The sequence below is a fragment of the Peromyscus leucopus genome, chromosome 6 (assembly GCF_004664715.2).
Source record: "Peromyscus leucopus breed LL Stock chromosome 6, UCI_PerLeu_2.1, whole genome shotgun sequence".
NCBI classification, from domain to species: Eukaryota; Metazoa; Chordata; class Mammalia; order Rodentia; family Cricetidae; genus Peromyscus; species Peromyscus leucopus.
In genome coordinates this window covers 103,616,009-103,632,099 of record NC_051068.1, presented here as the reverse complement: position 1 = coordinate 103,632,099, position 16,091 = coordinate 103,616,009, and positions in this window count along the sequence as shown.

The window sequence follows — 16,091 nt, the reverse complement described above, 5'->3', positions numbered from 1 at the left end:
TCCAGGATGAGCAGCGATTGAGCAGGTTTATCCAGATTGTCGTAAGAGGTTGAGATGGTTACAGGTTTGTTTCTTGGGGCAAATGACAGAAAGACTGTGTGGCACTCTGAAGTTGTATACTGCTTATGGATATGGAGATCTATGACATGCTTTACAGCTTTCCATTTCGAACCTGTCAATCATGCACTTGAGTTCCATTAGGGACTCAGAACCAGTGCTGGAGAGTTCAGACTGAGCCAAGTAGGGGTTAGAATTTTTGCTTCTCCACTTGATAAATGTTACTTATCTTTTCAGAATATTGTAGTCTGACCCCTAAAATTGAGGCATTTACATTTTTCACAGAAAGCCAGTAAGATAAACTAGATGAAGCTCTTGAGGTAAGTACCTAATGTCAAGCCAGAGTGCACAATGATCACCCAACAATATAATCTGCTTGCTTTTTCCCTTTTCATCCGTGCCTAGGATTAATTAAGAAAATGCAATGAGGGGCTGGAGAGATGGCTCAGAGGTTAAGAGCACTGGCTGCTCTTGCAGAGGTCCTGGGTTCAATTCCCAGCAACCACATGGTGGCTCACAACCATCTGTAATAAGATCTGGTGCCCTCTTCTGGCATGCAAGCATACATCTAGGCAGAACACTGTATACATAATAAATAAATTAAACTTAAAAGGAAAAGAAAATGAAATGAAATATGCTTTTAAAAATTTAAATTTTTAATTTTTAAAAGTTTGGAGACCTGAATCTGTAGGTTGTGCTGAACTAGATCGGTCTGAGAGGAAAGGCATAGATAGTAGGCATAAAGCCACACAGTAACTTGGGTTCTAGCAGCAGCAGGGATAATGGAAGCAGGGATTGGGCCAGTGACCTGATGGCAACCACTTAGGAAGATTGTTCCTTAGGGAAAGTCACTGTGTAATATGTAGAAAGTTCAAGGAAAGCTATCCCGTTGCTTGAAGGTTCTAGGGTAGAGACAGAATAAAGGGTAGCCAGAAACTAATCCCCAGAGAAATGAGGTATGGGGTGAGACTTACACATGTGAGAAATGCAAACAGGAACATGCTTATTGGAGAGTATGGAATCGTTCCAGGTGGGGCAATGTACATATAGGACAATGTATGGGTAGGACTGCCGGGAGAAGTCATACAGATACAACTGTAAAGGGGAGATGATTTGGTTTTGCTATAATACATGAGAAAAGGATTATTGGTTCTCGTTGATTCAGGAGAAGCCATCAGTGTGGCATGTTCGTGCATCCAAGGTGACATTTTATGAACATGCCAAATTTAATCTAGATATAGGGAGTGTGTGTGGATAGGTGAGCAAGTATGGGGAGAGAAGGTGAGCTAAGCCACCCAGAAAGGCACTGAAAAATGGAGGGATTTTAGTCTGAAAACAAGAAACCATGAGACAGAGTACAGTCGCTGTCTTCAAGACTATGAAAGGAAATACTTCAATCCAGGCTCATGGGTGCATAACAGACAGACTTTGGCTGGCTTAGTGAGGCTAGAAATCTGCTGCTAAGTTACCAGGTGACCTGTGGGATTGTCACAAGACAAGAGGAAGCACAAAAGAGCTAAGAAGGCTGCCCAAAGAGCAGAACTGTGGTCACACCAGAGGAACCAGCCAGTCAGTGCCTCCCCAGGCACATCCTCCACCCATACTTGTGGTCACTGCTGCTGGACCCTTCCCTGCATCCACGAATAGGCCTGGACTGTAACTCTCTTTTCTCCGTGTTAAAAAATACCACCCGGAGCTTCCAGTTGGCAACATGACCATGTACTGGCTGTTAGGACGTGAACAGAGGGAATGCCCACACCTCCGGCTTCCACAAGGAAAAGCCCTGCATCCCTCTAAGATGCACACTGGAGAACCGTTCCACTAGAAGATGGTGAGTGTCCTGGGCAGACAGAAGTGAGTGTGAACCGTAAGATAAAACTGGTGTCATGCATTGCGGGGCCTAAGACTGGGCTATCAGAAGAAGACTTGAAAACGTGATGATCCATGTTTGTATGCAGCTGGTAAACAGATCTTCTTCATTCAGTCTCCAAATGCGGATCATGTGGGCTGGGTGATGCCTCAATAGGTAAAGTGCATGCCTTGCAAGCCTGAGGACCTGAGTTCGATACCCAGAACCCACATTAAAAAATAAATAAATATAAGCAGATGGGGTGGGCGGGAAATACTTGTATTTTTAGTGCTGCTGGGAAGACAGAGGCAGACAGATCCTTCGGGATTGCTGGGTAGCCAGGCATGCGTGATTGGTGAGTTTCCAGGCCAATGAGATAACCTGTCTTAGAAAAAGGTGGCTGGGTGCTGGGTGGTGGCAATGCACACCTTGAATGCCAGCACTGGGGAGGCAGAGGCAGGCAGATCTCCAAGTACGAGGCCAGCCTGGTCTATAGAGTGAGTTCTAGAACAGCCAGGACTACACAGAGAAACCCTGTGTCAAAAAAAAAAAAAAAAAAAAGAAAAGAAAAGAAAAAGAAAAAAAACAGGCGGATGGTGCCCGAAAGCAACCCCCCTGGTTATCCTGTGGCTTCCACCTGCCCCTCCACATCAGCGAACATACGTACGTATAAACACATGCACACTGTGTGGGTGTTCGTTCATTGCCTTTGCCATGTTGTGATGGAGGGTCTCACTGTGTTGCCTAGGGCATTGAGCTCCTCCTGCCTCGGCCTCTCAAGTGTTACGACTATAGCCTGCCTGCCTCACCCGTTAAAGTATGCTTTTGAAGAAGAAAACGGGATTACCACGATTCAGTTGGCCCACTCTTGACAGAACGCAGCAGCAGGCTGCTGGCCACTTGGTGGAGAGAGATTTTCCTCTATGATAATCACGTCTAGTAATAAAGCAGTTCATTTGCTTTGAAATTGCTCTGTTTGAAGCAAAGAATATTCTAGAAACTGGCCTATGGATTTTGGCATCTCCACCCTCAAACTCTGGACCCTGAAGGAACTCATATGTCTTGATACAAATGTGGGAAGACCTATGAATCTACAATGAAATAATTCACAATTGCTTTGATATAAAAGTAAAACCAAACCAAACCAAACCAAAGCAGGAATCCCTTGACATTTTGCAGCAGATTTGGAGGGTGGGGTAGAGGAGGCGTGGGAGAATGTTTTTCTTTACCTAAGAAGTAAGCGAATTTGGCCATCTTAGCCAGGCATAAGACAGTTCGGAGTGTGGGCAGTTTCTGAGTATTCAACTGGACCCTAAAATCTCCCCCAATCTGGCAGTTGGAAATCTACCAGGGCAGAGGAAAGAAAGAGAATGTTCGCATTGTTCCCAAAGCTGAGACCAGACTACCCAACCTCTTCCCTGCTCCCCTTCCCCCACCCCCTCATCCCAAAAGTCTGCCCTGGTGGCTAATTGCACCTGATGTCTAGGGAGCACACTTGAGGTCACTGGTGTCGGGTTATTTTACTTCTCAGGTCTTGGACTCTGTGCTTGAGATCATTTCTTCTTTACTGCTCTTAAGTATTCTCAGCTCCCGGAGACCCTTACATTTGGATGACTCTTAAGCATATTCCTGGGAAAGAGACTCACTCCCCTGTCTAGCCTTAGTCCTGAGAAGTGGACACCACACACACACACACACACACACACACAGAGAGACACACAGACAGACACACAGACACACACAAGCACACACAAACACACACAGAGAGACACACACACAGACACACAGAGACACACACACACAAACACACACAGAGAGACACACAGAGACACACACACAGAGACACACACGCACATACATGTATGTGTGTATGTATATGGAGGTGGAGGAAAAGGAGAAGGAACGAAACAGAGGGTGGAGACAGAAAGCGTAAATGATAAGATGTTGGGGAAGAAGGAAACAAGGCCAGTGGGCTTTAGGGACAGAACCGGTGCCCAGGCTAGGGGTACAGGGACTAGGGTGAGTCTAAACGGACACTGGACCCTGATCTCGATTCCAGAGAATGGTATCAATTACTAAAAACTTGATACCCAGGTAAGAGGAGGAAGGCAAAGCTTCACAGTCCTTACCGGAACTGAAGGTGAAGCTGCTGATAAAGGAGTCTCCGAGCAAGGTTATTAGTGTGGATAATTACCATGCCCACCCCGCGTTTATTTGCATTCTCGCAGTATCTTCAGCAAAGGAATTTGAAAGCAGTTGAACTGTCAGGCATTCCTTCCTTGCACATTTTAAACTGCCTGAGGTTTCTCTCTTTGCAGATATTCACCTTTTTCTGCTAAGAAAATGCCTGCTTCCCTGAAATGTTGACTACTAAGGACATTTATCTTTCCCTTCCGTCCTCACAAGAGTGTAGACGATTAGCCATGGAGTCCTTCGACGTCTAGCACCAGGCATCAGACACCCCAGCTACATGGAGGCCATTTGAATGGAACTAAATAACAATCTCCAGGAGAAAATAATCAGCTTCCTATTGTCTTGGTTAAGCATGTGGCTGGAGACTGGCTGGAGGTTGGAGGTGGGCTGGAATGACAATGGCTAGGCAGTCCCAGGGTCCCTCAGTAATTACTGTTCTCCATTATATCCTAGCTACTCTCCAAAAGGTCTGAAAACTTTTGGGTATTTTTGTTTTGTAAGAAGTAGGAGACATTTGAACCTTTTAAATCCAAACACTGTGGGGAATTCCGATGTGTAATTCCAATATCTAAAACGTAGGTTTGTATTTTCCACAAGCCAGGTTTTATAAGCATTGGTTTATTGAATTGCCACAATCCTGTAAGGAAGTATCATTTTCACTTCTATTCATGGTGAAGAAACAGACAGGTTCAGTCCGTTGCCCAAGTCAACACAGTAAGTAAACACATGGCTGTGACCCGAATGCAGGCGCATCCAGAAGGTTCTGCTGTTATGAAGTGGAGCCTTGCCTTTGACCCTTCTCTTTTCGATCTACAGAGCACTCTGGGCTCTATAAAAAATATCCCTGAAAGCAAATTCTCCCTCTCAGCTCTATTCTTTAAGACGGAGGAATCAGACCCAAAGAGGTAACATTACATTCCTAAAATCTCGGAAGAGAAAACAAAGGTCATTTGCATCTCCCTTAGGTAAAAGACCCACAGGATACCACCCTCCTGCAAACCAGCTCTGAATGGGGAGGGGTGAGGTGGGAGGGGAGAAAACACCACTCTCCTGCAAACCAGCTCTGGATGAGGGGGTGAGGTGGGAGGCGAGAAGAACAAGAAATGCTATGAGGTTGTGTAAGGACACCTTAAAGAGCTCAAATGGATGCAGGAATCTGAAGAATGGCCAGACGATCAAAGAGTGCTCAGGGGAAACCCAAATTAACACCATTATGTCTTTGCACTTCCTCCTACTTGTTATAGGAAGCTTAGAAAAGGGGTGATGGAAATGAGATCCCACTCATAAATTACCATCTTCCACTCATTCAACAAAGAATGGGAGCCTACCATGTCATGAGTGATTTGCATACAGGCCTGTCCCCTTGGTTAGTGCAAGGTGCCTTGGCACAGAAAGAACAAGGGATGCTCCTGCCCTGGTGGAGCTCACATTCTGCCATCTGTTGGAGGACCAAGTCTGCGTATCAAGCCATGGTCTGTAGAAGGACAAATGCCAGTCTGTACCTCAGCCTGAAGGCTGAGTGCCATTGGCCCCTGGAAAGCCCAGCAAGAGGATGCAAGATTTAGAACAAACCATCACTGTTTCCGGCATGTTTTTGTCTATTTCTCTGTGGACCATTAAAGGAGTGTGTGTGTGTGTGTGTGTGTGTGTGTGTGTGTGTGTGTGTGTGTGTGTGTGTGTTTTCACACAACAATTAGCTACTGAACCATTTGATATTCACTGGGAAGCTGTTGCTCTCAAATTACTGAAAACTGTGCTTGAAGAAATAAAGAGAATTCCTTTTAATTTCACAACAACAACAACAATCCAGACTCTTCAGTCTTCAGGAATGAACCGGTCAGGCTTCTATCCTAACCCTTGCTCTCCTCTGAGTTATTAGCTTTCTACTCAGGCTGGTTTTTTGTTTGTTTGCTGTTTGGTTGGTTGCTTTGGTTTTTATTGATGATGTTGGTTGTTTTTCTCTTGGAAGAAAAAAATGTCCAGGTTACTTCTTCTCATGCTCTCATGTTTCCAGCGTGAGAAACATCTTTCTCCCCACCCCATCAGCAAACTTCTGAACTTCACTCTTACTGGATGAACTTGGGTCATGTGTCTTCTCTAAGCTAATTACTTCAGAAAGGATTATACTGGTGAGTCTCCAGCCTGGAGTTGGAGGGTAAATAGATAAACTGATCAAAACAATAGGCTGCTCCCACTGGAGGACAGGTGGAACAGATATGGGAAGGGACACAGTTCTACTTCAAACACTGTGTCGTTCAAGGGGCTGGGCTTTGACCTCACCTCAGTGAATAGTCCATGCTAACCAGATACCCAGACAAAGGTGAGGAACTTTCTCGGTACCACTTGGAGACTTTGCACATAAAATTAAAGAGAGCGCAGCAGATGAATTCACTATGAGATGCTACCAGTTCTTCTGATTTTGCTTTAGATTTTCGGTAGGAAACAATCAGGCCCCCACCCTTGAGAGAATATATTGAAACATTTAGGTAAAACAAAAATTGATTGAGGTTTTTGCCTCGTGTGCTAAATCCATTCTTTTTTTTTTTTTTTTTTTTTTTTTTGGTTTTTCGAGACAGGGTTTCACTGTGTAGCTTTGCGCCTTTCCTGGAACTCACTTGGTAGCCCAGGCTGGCCTCGAACTCACAGAGATCCGCCTGGCTCTGCCTCCCGAGTGCTGGGATTAAAGGCGTGCGCCACCACCGCCCGGCGCTAAATCCATTCTTAACCAGACTGGTTTTGCCAGGGTGTGGCAAGGGGGTCGGAAGTGAACGTGGAGAGAATTCTCTGCCATGTGGCCAGATTCCCTGTGGCCAGGAAATTGTATCTGTGAAGTTTGCCAGCCTGGTAGCTGCCCCGTGTTACAGGTCAGTTCTAGGGCTGAACCAAGGTAGAGAGCAGAAGAGTGGTCCTGAAAACGGAGTTCCTCCCGTCTCTCTGGGGCCGTGGGCACACTGACTGGCTTTCTAACAGGTACATACACTTTACTGACGGGAGCCATCCCTGGTGATCTTTCAGCGCTGTCCCAGTCACACTCACGAGCTGTGCTTTATAGTTTTCTAAATTATAGGATGCCACAGCCTAAACAGAGATCTTTGTCTTACTTACAGCTGGGCACAGACTGGTAGAAAGAAAGCAGGTGAAATTTGATGCTCTAGGGTGATACTGTCAAATCTTGTTCACTTAGACCCGGTAAAATCCAGTTCCCTGTCTTTAGTTCATTAGTGCTGTTGCTAATGACGTCACTGCTAAGAGTCACATGAATTGTTTGTCCCTTATTTTGAGTTTCTCGGTGACCTGTGAGAGAACTATAAGAGAGTTGAGGTTGAAAGCGTTGGGTGAAGGCTGGGGGTGGAGAAAAGAAAGGTTATGTCGTGAACATTGTACCAAATTTAATTTAGAGGAAATTGTTGGATTCCAGTAAAACAGGTAATTTGGTCCAAAGTTTCTCTCTTACTAAAGGAAATAAATACGTGGATCTCAGATGACTCCAAGAGGGAGAAAGTGTTTCACAGAAGTGAACAAGGTGCATTTCACCACCCAGGATTAGATCTCAGAATCTCATAGTCGATGGAACTACTCAAAGGCAAAAATGGACAGCACACTGCCTCATTAAACGCTCGGAATTAGTCTCCAAACACTTCGTCGATGACCAAATGTGCAGAACCATGTTTAAATTTCAAAACATTCCACCTAGGTGTCTTTAAATAAAGAAGAAACAAGGAACCATGAGATTTAAATGGAGATGGTGTTTTGTTTTTGTTTGGTAAGAGAGCTTTTAAGGTCATGGCTAAGTGCTAGCTAGCTCAGAACGAGCCTGTCAGCACCACCCCTGTTCAAGCAGATCAAATTCTCCAGCGGCTTCAAGGAAAATTGTACTTAGAATATGAAATAGGAATTTTTGTTTAGGGGTTTTCAGGTGTGATGTTTTTCAGAAATGTTTTTGGCAAGCGACCCTTTCAATGAGATTGCTTCCCTTAGGTGAACAGATCAACCACAGAAAATCCAAGGGCGTTCTCTAAAAAGCCAGGATTCTGGGGCTTTGCTGTGTGGTCGTGTGGCTCCACCAAACTGCTCTGCCTGCTTCTGGAAGTTTGTGATGTGTGTACACCTCAGGAGGCTGGAGGCTGAGGATGCCCCTGTGAGGGCTCAGCCAGCTTGGCACACTCTCGGCTCTGGGAAGTCCACACTGTTGTGCACAGAGCAGGTGGGCGAGGAGTGCACCACTTCAGGGCACACGCTACAGCTGCAAGGGGTGGAATTCCCCTCCAGAGGATCGGCGCTGCTTTGAAAGTGATTCATCATTAAAGTTGAAGGATTTCTGAAGCAGTAGATGAACCTGGGGCTTGATTGGTTTCAAATTAACTCTTTGTAGTCATTTCTCATTCATCCTTTAAGAGAAGGTCTCTGCTTTTTCCACCGATGGAGCACAAATCCTCCTTGACGTCTTTTCAAGACCCGCGAAGCTCTGGAGCGCTTCTGAACCGCATCTGCTTTCCATTCCGCCAGCATCTTGCTGCTAGGAGGCCAGGCCGGAGGGGCTCCTGCCGCAGTCCAGGGGCTGTTTTGTGTCAAGTTCACCATGTAGAAAAAGAGGGATTTGCTTTTTTCTGGAAGGAGAGTCTGTGCTTCTGAAGCTACAGGGGAAAAAAAGATGCATGCCCCTGTCCGCTTTTCCTGTCTCCTTCTCTTTCTGGATCTTTCTTCCCTTGGCCTTATCCCTGCCCAGGAGTTAAGAATGACTTCGTTTCTGCTAATTTAAAGCCTTTTCTCTCTCAGTGGTGGATATCTGCTAGCATTGATTTCTCCGAGGGAGACTACTCATGTGTCTGTCAAAAGTGCCTTTCATTCACGAATCTCATAAACAATTAAAGACATAGCATGCTAGCCTGTGGAAACCTTTCTGGCGACTTAAGTGAAATTTCCTAATCCTCTTCTGCAGCAAGCCAGGCCGCAGCACTGTGGCCCATTCACGGGCGGCTGCTCCTTAAGCACTTTGATCTCGGGACTTCATTACAGCCCATTTCATCATCAAGGATGATCTGAATTCATGAGCTCTTCCCTTCCTAATAAGTACCACTCGGATCCATCCTCAGAAGCAACCACGGCTCGGGGGAAACTGGTCCCAACCACACTCGAAAGAATAATGGGCTAGCTTCAAACACAAGTGAAAAAAAAAAATTTATTAGCCAAATGAGCCTTTGAATGAAATGCTTCATTAAACAGAGAAGTCTCATTTTCAGGATATTGTTAAATCCACCAATTGCCACTCAGAGATTAGCAAGTGTGATTATTTCGTTTTCTCCCCCAGATAGCAACCCTGAGGTATAGAGGAAACGGAAAATGTCCAAAGCTGGCACACAGTTGAGCCTGGGCCCATTGATCTCCTCAGATCCTGAAACCCACCCATACTTTCCTATGGTTCTTTTCTGGAGGAGAGCGGGCCGCTCTTCAAGACACCCTTCCCCTTTTTACTTATTATTTCTTAAGATTTTATTTTATTATTTTAAAGTGTGTGTGTGTGTGTGTGTGTGTGTGTGTGTGTGTGTGCTTTTGTGAATGCCCAACGAGGCCAGAGGATCAGATCCAGCTGGAGCCGGAGTTAAAGACCGTTGTGAGCCACCCAATGTGGGTGCTGAGAATCGGGTCCTCTGGAAGAGCAGCAAGTGTGCCCCATTTCAAAGCTGCCTTTAAGAAAACATGAAATTTAGTTTGGATTTGGTCGATAGCCTTATAACGTCCACGGCTGCCAAGCAGAGAGTAATGTGGATAAGACAATAGGAGCCAGCCCAAAGCCGAACGCAGGAAGACAGGAGAGGGTGAGGGAGCCGAGTCAGCGCCTCCGCCGGCAGTCAGCAGCCCTGGCTGTCGTTAGGTTTCACTCAGGCTTACACGGGGAAGACACAAAGGAGACACTATTAAAGCATTAATTCCCGCTAAGGAAGGCCTGCGCGGCGGCAGGTTCTGTCACCAGAGACTTAGCCCCGTAAGCCCACAGACAGCTTTAATGTTGCGCCACCACCGTAGAAAGAAAGAAGAAAGGACAGGTGGGGCCCTGTCCAGACACCCCCTGCCATCGCGCGCTCTGCTGGCTCCTGGCTCCCCACCGCTCACCTCAGCCCCCGTCAGCACACCTGGGATGCAGAGCTCCACCTTCTCCCGCCCCAGCCCTTCAGTGTACATCCATGGTATTGCTGAAGATGGTACACCATGCACACACACACACACACACACACACACACACACACACACACCAGCAAGCAGAGTCCTCATGCCCTTGCTGAGTTAGAGCAAGGGGTAGAGGGAGTGCTTATGACCCCTGAGAAGGAAAGGTATAAAGTGAGAAGAACCTCTCTCACATGGACGTTGCAGATTTCAAAGGAGAAGCACTTCAGGCTCCTTCTTCCATAGGACCCCAAATTTCAAAGTGACTGGTCCCCACCGCATCGCCTCCTATTGGCACACTGGCAAGAGGACTAGTGTGCTGAGTAATGGAAGGGAGATACCCAAGATGCCCTGGCTGAGTCCTTCTGTTAAAATGTCTGATAAAAAAGATCTGATTTCCCTACTACATACAGAAGATTGCCGGCCGGCAGATGTGAGCAGCCTTTTGGTCCAGTTCTACAGATGTTTTGTGTTTGTTGTTGTTGTTTGTTTTGTTTTTGAAGCACCACAAAACCAGGTCCTGCTGCTGCCCTGCTGCAGAAGTCGCACAGAGCACGTGAGATGCTCTTCCCAACTTGTCCCTTCTCCAGCTTCACACCTGAGGAACTACATGACCCGCACCGTCTCCCACTTCCTGTCATGGGGAGAGGACGGAGACGCGCATGCCTTTACCCTGTCGTGTGTGAAGAAAGCAAGACAATTTCCACGTTGCCACTGGTTCCAAGGGAAGTCTGTCAAGACGTCGATGAAGCTTTGCTGACAAATTCCTGACCGAGCTGCCATCTCCTTCTCTGTGTTGAAGTCTTAACAATGTGACTGTGTGCTGAGACTTTCTCTGGCTAAATTCACGTCCCTAAAGTCCTTGGGGATTATCACCGGCATCAAGTATGAGACCAAGGTCACAGAGCACAGAGAAGGAAGACGACTCCGAGTAGAAAAAAATCAAAGTTATCAATTTAGTTTTTGAACTCACCCACTGCTTTTAATTGATCCCATGCACTTTGTGTCCATTAATAATTGCCCGAATTCTTCTATTTTTGTGGTATATCCCCGGTATGCTACACCTGAATAATTAATTTCTTACACTGGCCTCTGTGCTCTCAGAAAGGCTTCGAAGCAGTAGCAGCAATCCACACTAGTCTCTGAAACTCCCATTGTGTGTGAGACGTACAAAATTAGAAGGAATGCTTTCTTCCACTTGGTTCTGGCTCTACCGCACATATAAAGAGATGGTCACTCTTTGCCATTCATTTCTCCCTATTCATTTATTCATGGCAGGGGTCAATCTTCATTGCTAACTCGACTGAATTTAGAATGGCCCCTGAGTGTGAGGTGTTGGCAGAAAGATTTGACCGAGGAGAGAAGGCCCTCCCTGACTATGTTGGCACTATCTCGTGGCCTGGGGTCCTGGCCTGAAAAATGTTCAGAAAGCATAGGCCAGCAGTCCAGCACAGTCATTTCTTCCTGCTTCCTGACTGGGGCAGAGTGGCAGCTCTCTTACGTTCCTGCTGTCATTGCTGTCCCACCACGACACCCCCACACTGTGAGCCGAGCGCACCCTTCTTTCCTGAAGTGTCCTTTCTCAGGAACTTTGTCACAACAACAGGACAAGTAACTAAGGCACGCGACAAATGGACTGTCGGGGGGGGGGGGGGAGGGTAATAAGTATGTTAGAGATCAAAGAAGCTGTTCCCAGGGAAATCAATGTAGTCTGCTCTCCAGACAGAGGTGTAGCCATTGTCTAAACTTATTGCAGTATTAATAAAAACTCAGGAGGCAGATATGGGGCTAAAACCTGATTGATCAGAGACGTGGCGGAGAAGCGACCGGCGACCTCCTCTCTCTTTCTCCTTTCTTTATCTAAGTCCCTCCCTACCATCGCCATGTCTCTCTCTATGTCCTAGGTCCTCCAGAAACCTCTATGGCTAATTTCGGTCAGCTAGTAGCTAGCTCTGCCCTCTGAGTCAAGGTAAACTTCATTGGCACAGTGGATTGGCAATGCGAACAGTTCTCGCACAACACAGCGGCCTTCCTGACTGCCATACCTCAGACGATGCTGGTTATGAAGGAAGGCTCTGGGCTCAACTTCACTTAAAATGTTGCCTTCCACATACTATAAAAACACACTTGATCATTGTGCCTCTCTCTATGAGCCTTCTCATGGGTTTCCTCATCTATAAAAAGAAAGTGTAGCCAGATCTTTGTATAAGGCTATGGAAAGGTTTACACAGGGTGGGTCTAGTTCACAACGACAAAACCGGTGCATTTCCCTGCTTGGTTACTATTACTTTTTCTACTGCTCCTGGTGAGGAGACCCAGCGCCAGAATGTATGAGAGACTTCCACAAGGAATGCCACCCAGACAGGATGATGCCAAAGACCGTATTTTCCCTTGCTTTTGAGCCCACTCCTTGGTGAGAGCTCTGGTTGAAATGTGAATTTCCTCCGCATTGTCCTTAGGTCTGTTTTTCTAACGGTATACAGATTTTAAAGTGGGATAAGCTTGCAGAAGCGTCTGAACGGAGATCAGATTGGAGGATCCAACCTAATACAATCTCGAACATCAATTTTATCCTGGCTGGACGCATTGAAGTACAAAGACTCTGTTTAGTTGGATACAAAGTAATTTGGGGAAGATATTGTTCCCCGGGGGCACCCAGACTGAGGTAACTTTAGCTACCGTAGAGCAGCCTGTGACTTCGAGATGACCGAGCAGCCGGAATCGCCAGCAATCGCGTCCGCAATCCAAACCCAGCGCTCTACCAGGGCTCATGAAACAAGGCCCAGATTGACTCTGCTCGCCGTCTTTGCTCGGCTCACTAATTATATTCATATCTGCTTCTTTGAAGTTATGGAGACTATTGGGAGATGTAAAGGAAGCTGTATTGATTTCAATCTAATATCATTCCCTCTTTATGACCTTCACCAGGGACTGCCCCGCATGTTGAGTGACATGCGGCGGGTGTCACGTGTCAGGCACAGCGTAGGGCATTATCAACAGAGCTCGGTCTTTTGGATCTGTAGTCTCTTTGGTGAGGGGGTTTAGATTTAGAATGTCTGGATTGTATTCTCCTGAAATCTCCACAACTTCTCCTTTCAAAATCAATTTCAGTTGTCAAAAAAAAGGGGGGTGGTGGGGGTGGTGGTAGTGAGTCACTTTGAAATAATATAGCTTATTACTATCATCTTTTTAAAAAAGCTTATGACTATAATTTTTCTCCCAAGGGAGCTGAGTTGATTTACAACTCTACCCTCCTTATCTCAACATGTGGTTGAGTTCAGAAGAGAATTAAAATTTGGGGATTTTTTTTTTTCCCTCCAGGGAAAAGCTGACAGATAGCTCATACCCAAACCTCATTTCTCTAAGTCCAGCGGGAACTTTTTAGTCTTTTGAATTTTGCTTCTAAGTGTACATGCGGTAACTAAACTCAAACCTCTCCTCAGACTCCTCTGTTTGGCCTGAATACTTGGGGACCGTCTTCCCACGAGGGACAGTCCCTCCATCGTACCGCAGTGTGCCGCAGCAGTACAGGGAACAAGTGCGCAGGGCACTGGAGGCCGTAACCTCACAGAGGGCAGGGTCTCTGATCTGAGGTGTTCGCTGCTGCAACCTGGCACCAAGAAAAAAATGCATGACCTGTAGGAAGCACTCGGTAAATAGTTGGGAAATGATGCATGGATAGGTATATAACAGAATTAAGTAAGAGCTGGAGTTTGGGGCTCAGTAAAATATACAGATGTGTCATATCGATAGGTATGGTGACCTTAGTCTCCTCATTGGCAGTGTCCCTGTGTATAAAATGGATGCAGGACAGGGCATACTGTTTCAGATGGCTGGGAGGTCATGCATGGAGAAGATTTCATGGGGTTTTGAAAACAGCAATTCTCAATTCATGATGTTCATATTCTTAATATTGTGAATTCTTCCAATCTGGGTCTAAAGGTGTTTGGAGTCCAAATATTAGGGGTTCATTAGTTATACTTCGTTTTTTTCAGAATAATTCCTTACCTGAATAGCTGGGAAGTGACCCTCATCTTGGGGAAGGAAATGTCACTGACCCATTGGAAGGACAGTCTCCACCATGTCTGTGGACTTGGTTGTCTACATTGATTGGGCTTGGGGGTTTGTCCTGTCATCCCAGGCACAGCAACGAGAGAGGATGAAACATCTCATCTTGGATGATGGATGGCCTGAGGTTATTATGTGCTGAGATCTTGGACACAAGCTATTATTTCCAGAGAGCTGAGTAGGTCATTTCAAATCTCACAGCACCATCCACATGAGATCACATTCCGTCTCGGCTTCCCTTCCACAGGGTGCTACCGTGGCAGGAAGGAAGTTCCACGCGTGAAGACTCCTTAGAGCCCTGGAAGTGGTCGGTGGAACTGAGTATGCAAAGTGGATTTCAGAAAGGAGTCTGCTGGCTGAGGCAGGGGAGCAGGAGCTACTGACTGGCTTGTTCGCACTTCCTAGCCCATCTCCACCTCCACGGATACATCACAAGACAGCTCTCTCCTTGGGCTGCTTTTTCTTCTCCTACCTTCTAGGATCTTTGGGAACAGGGTGTGGGAGGAGGTGAGTGGGTGACAAATAGTGTGGGTGATGGGAAGCCACTGTGGCCCGAGCTAGAAATGCCAATCAAAGATCAAAGAGATTCTAACGGCTTCATCCGATAGGGCTGCGAGTGCAAAATCTAGAGGCCTAGAAGTGTGGAGAATTTTACAGATGAGCATAAGCAGCGGGGTGTGAGACAGGATACCCAGGGCAAACCAGAGACTCGGTCAGTCTCAAGAACGTTGGCCTTTTTTCCCACCGAGGCTGGCCTCCACTCAGCTCCAGCTTACAGTTATGTGTGGGAGTCCAGCCCAGCGTGGCCACATCTTAGGAGCTTCAGAAGAGCCAGCCATTCTTTTCTGTGACAACTCTGAAGTTGTTAATATTCACCATCTATTTATTATTGTTAAGTGTGCAAACCAAAGATAACATATCTCGGGCCCTTCAGATTTCTCTGAGATAAACATTCTGCCATTAATTTGCTGAGTGACTAGAATATGTCTGGCACTGTGCCAGGCACCAGCAGCTCGAGCATTGCAAATGAGTCCGGCTCCGTTTTCAACAGCTTTGTTGAGTGAGGGAGAAAGGACAGAAGGAGAGAGAGTGAGTGCTGGGTGGGAATTAGGGAGATCGGGGCCAGATGGACCGTAAGGGGACACGCTATCTTAGCTCCTGAGGCTGGAGATCAGAAAACACAAGAAGGGTGCTACCCAGTGGACAGGCAGCAGGAAAAGCATTCAGGAAAGGGGGAACAGCTAATGCATGCAAGCGGGACTCTGCACAACACACTTAAAAAAACAGGGGTGGACTCTGATTGCCAGTGTATGGGACAAATGGCAGGCACCAGGCTGACTCCGTAACGCCTCCACCTCTAGCGTGTCCTCTAGACCCTGTTCAAACTGGTGCTCTCTGACTTTTTTGGTTCTCAGGTTGGTTAAACCAGTGACAGTCAGTACAGGGTGTGGCACCTGAGGATCAAGGCAACATGGCAGCCTAAAGGTTTCCTACAGAACGCGACTTGGATAGACTTGGCTTTCCCGGTGGCCATTCCACATCTGCCACCCTTCTGTCCCGAGTCACATCTGCAGCTCTCATCCTGTGGTAATTGCATCCATTTGGCATCTGGATGCACCTACCCATACCAAACATCTGTTCACAGTTGAAGGACCCCAGCACAGATTTCACCAACAGCCGGAGTTCTCTCACGCTAAGCTATATTCTTCTAAGTCCACACACCTGCCCAACCCTCACGACGTCCTTCATCATCTATGGCTAC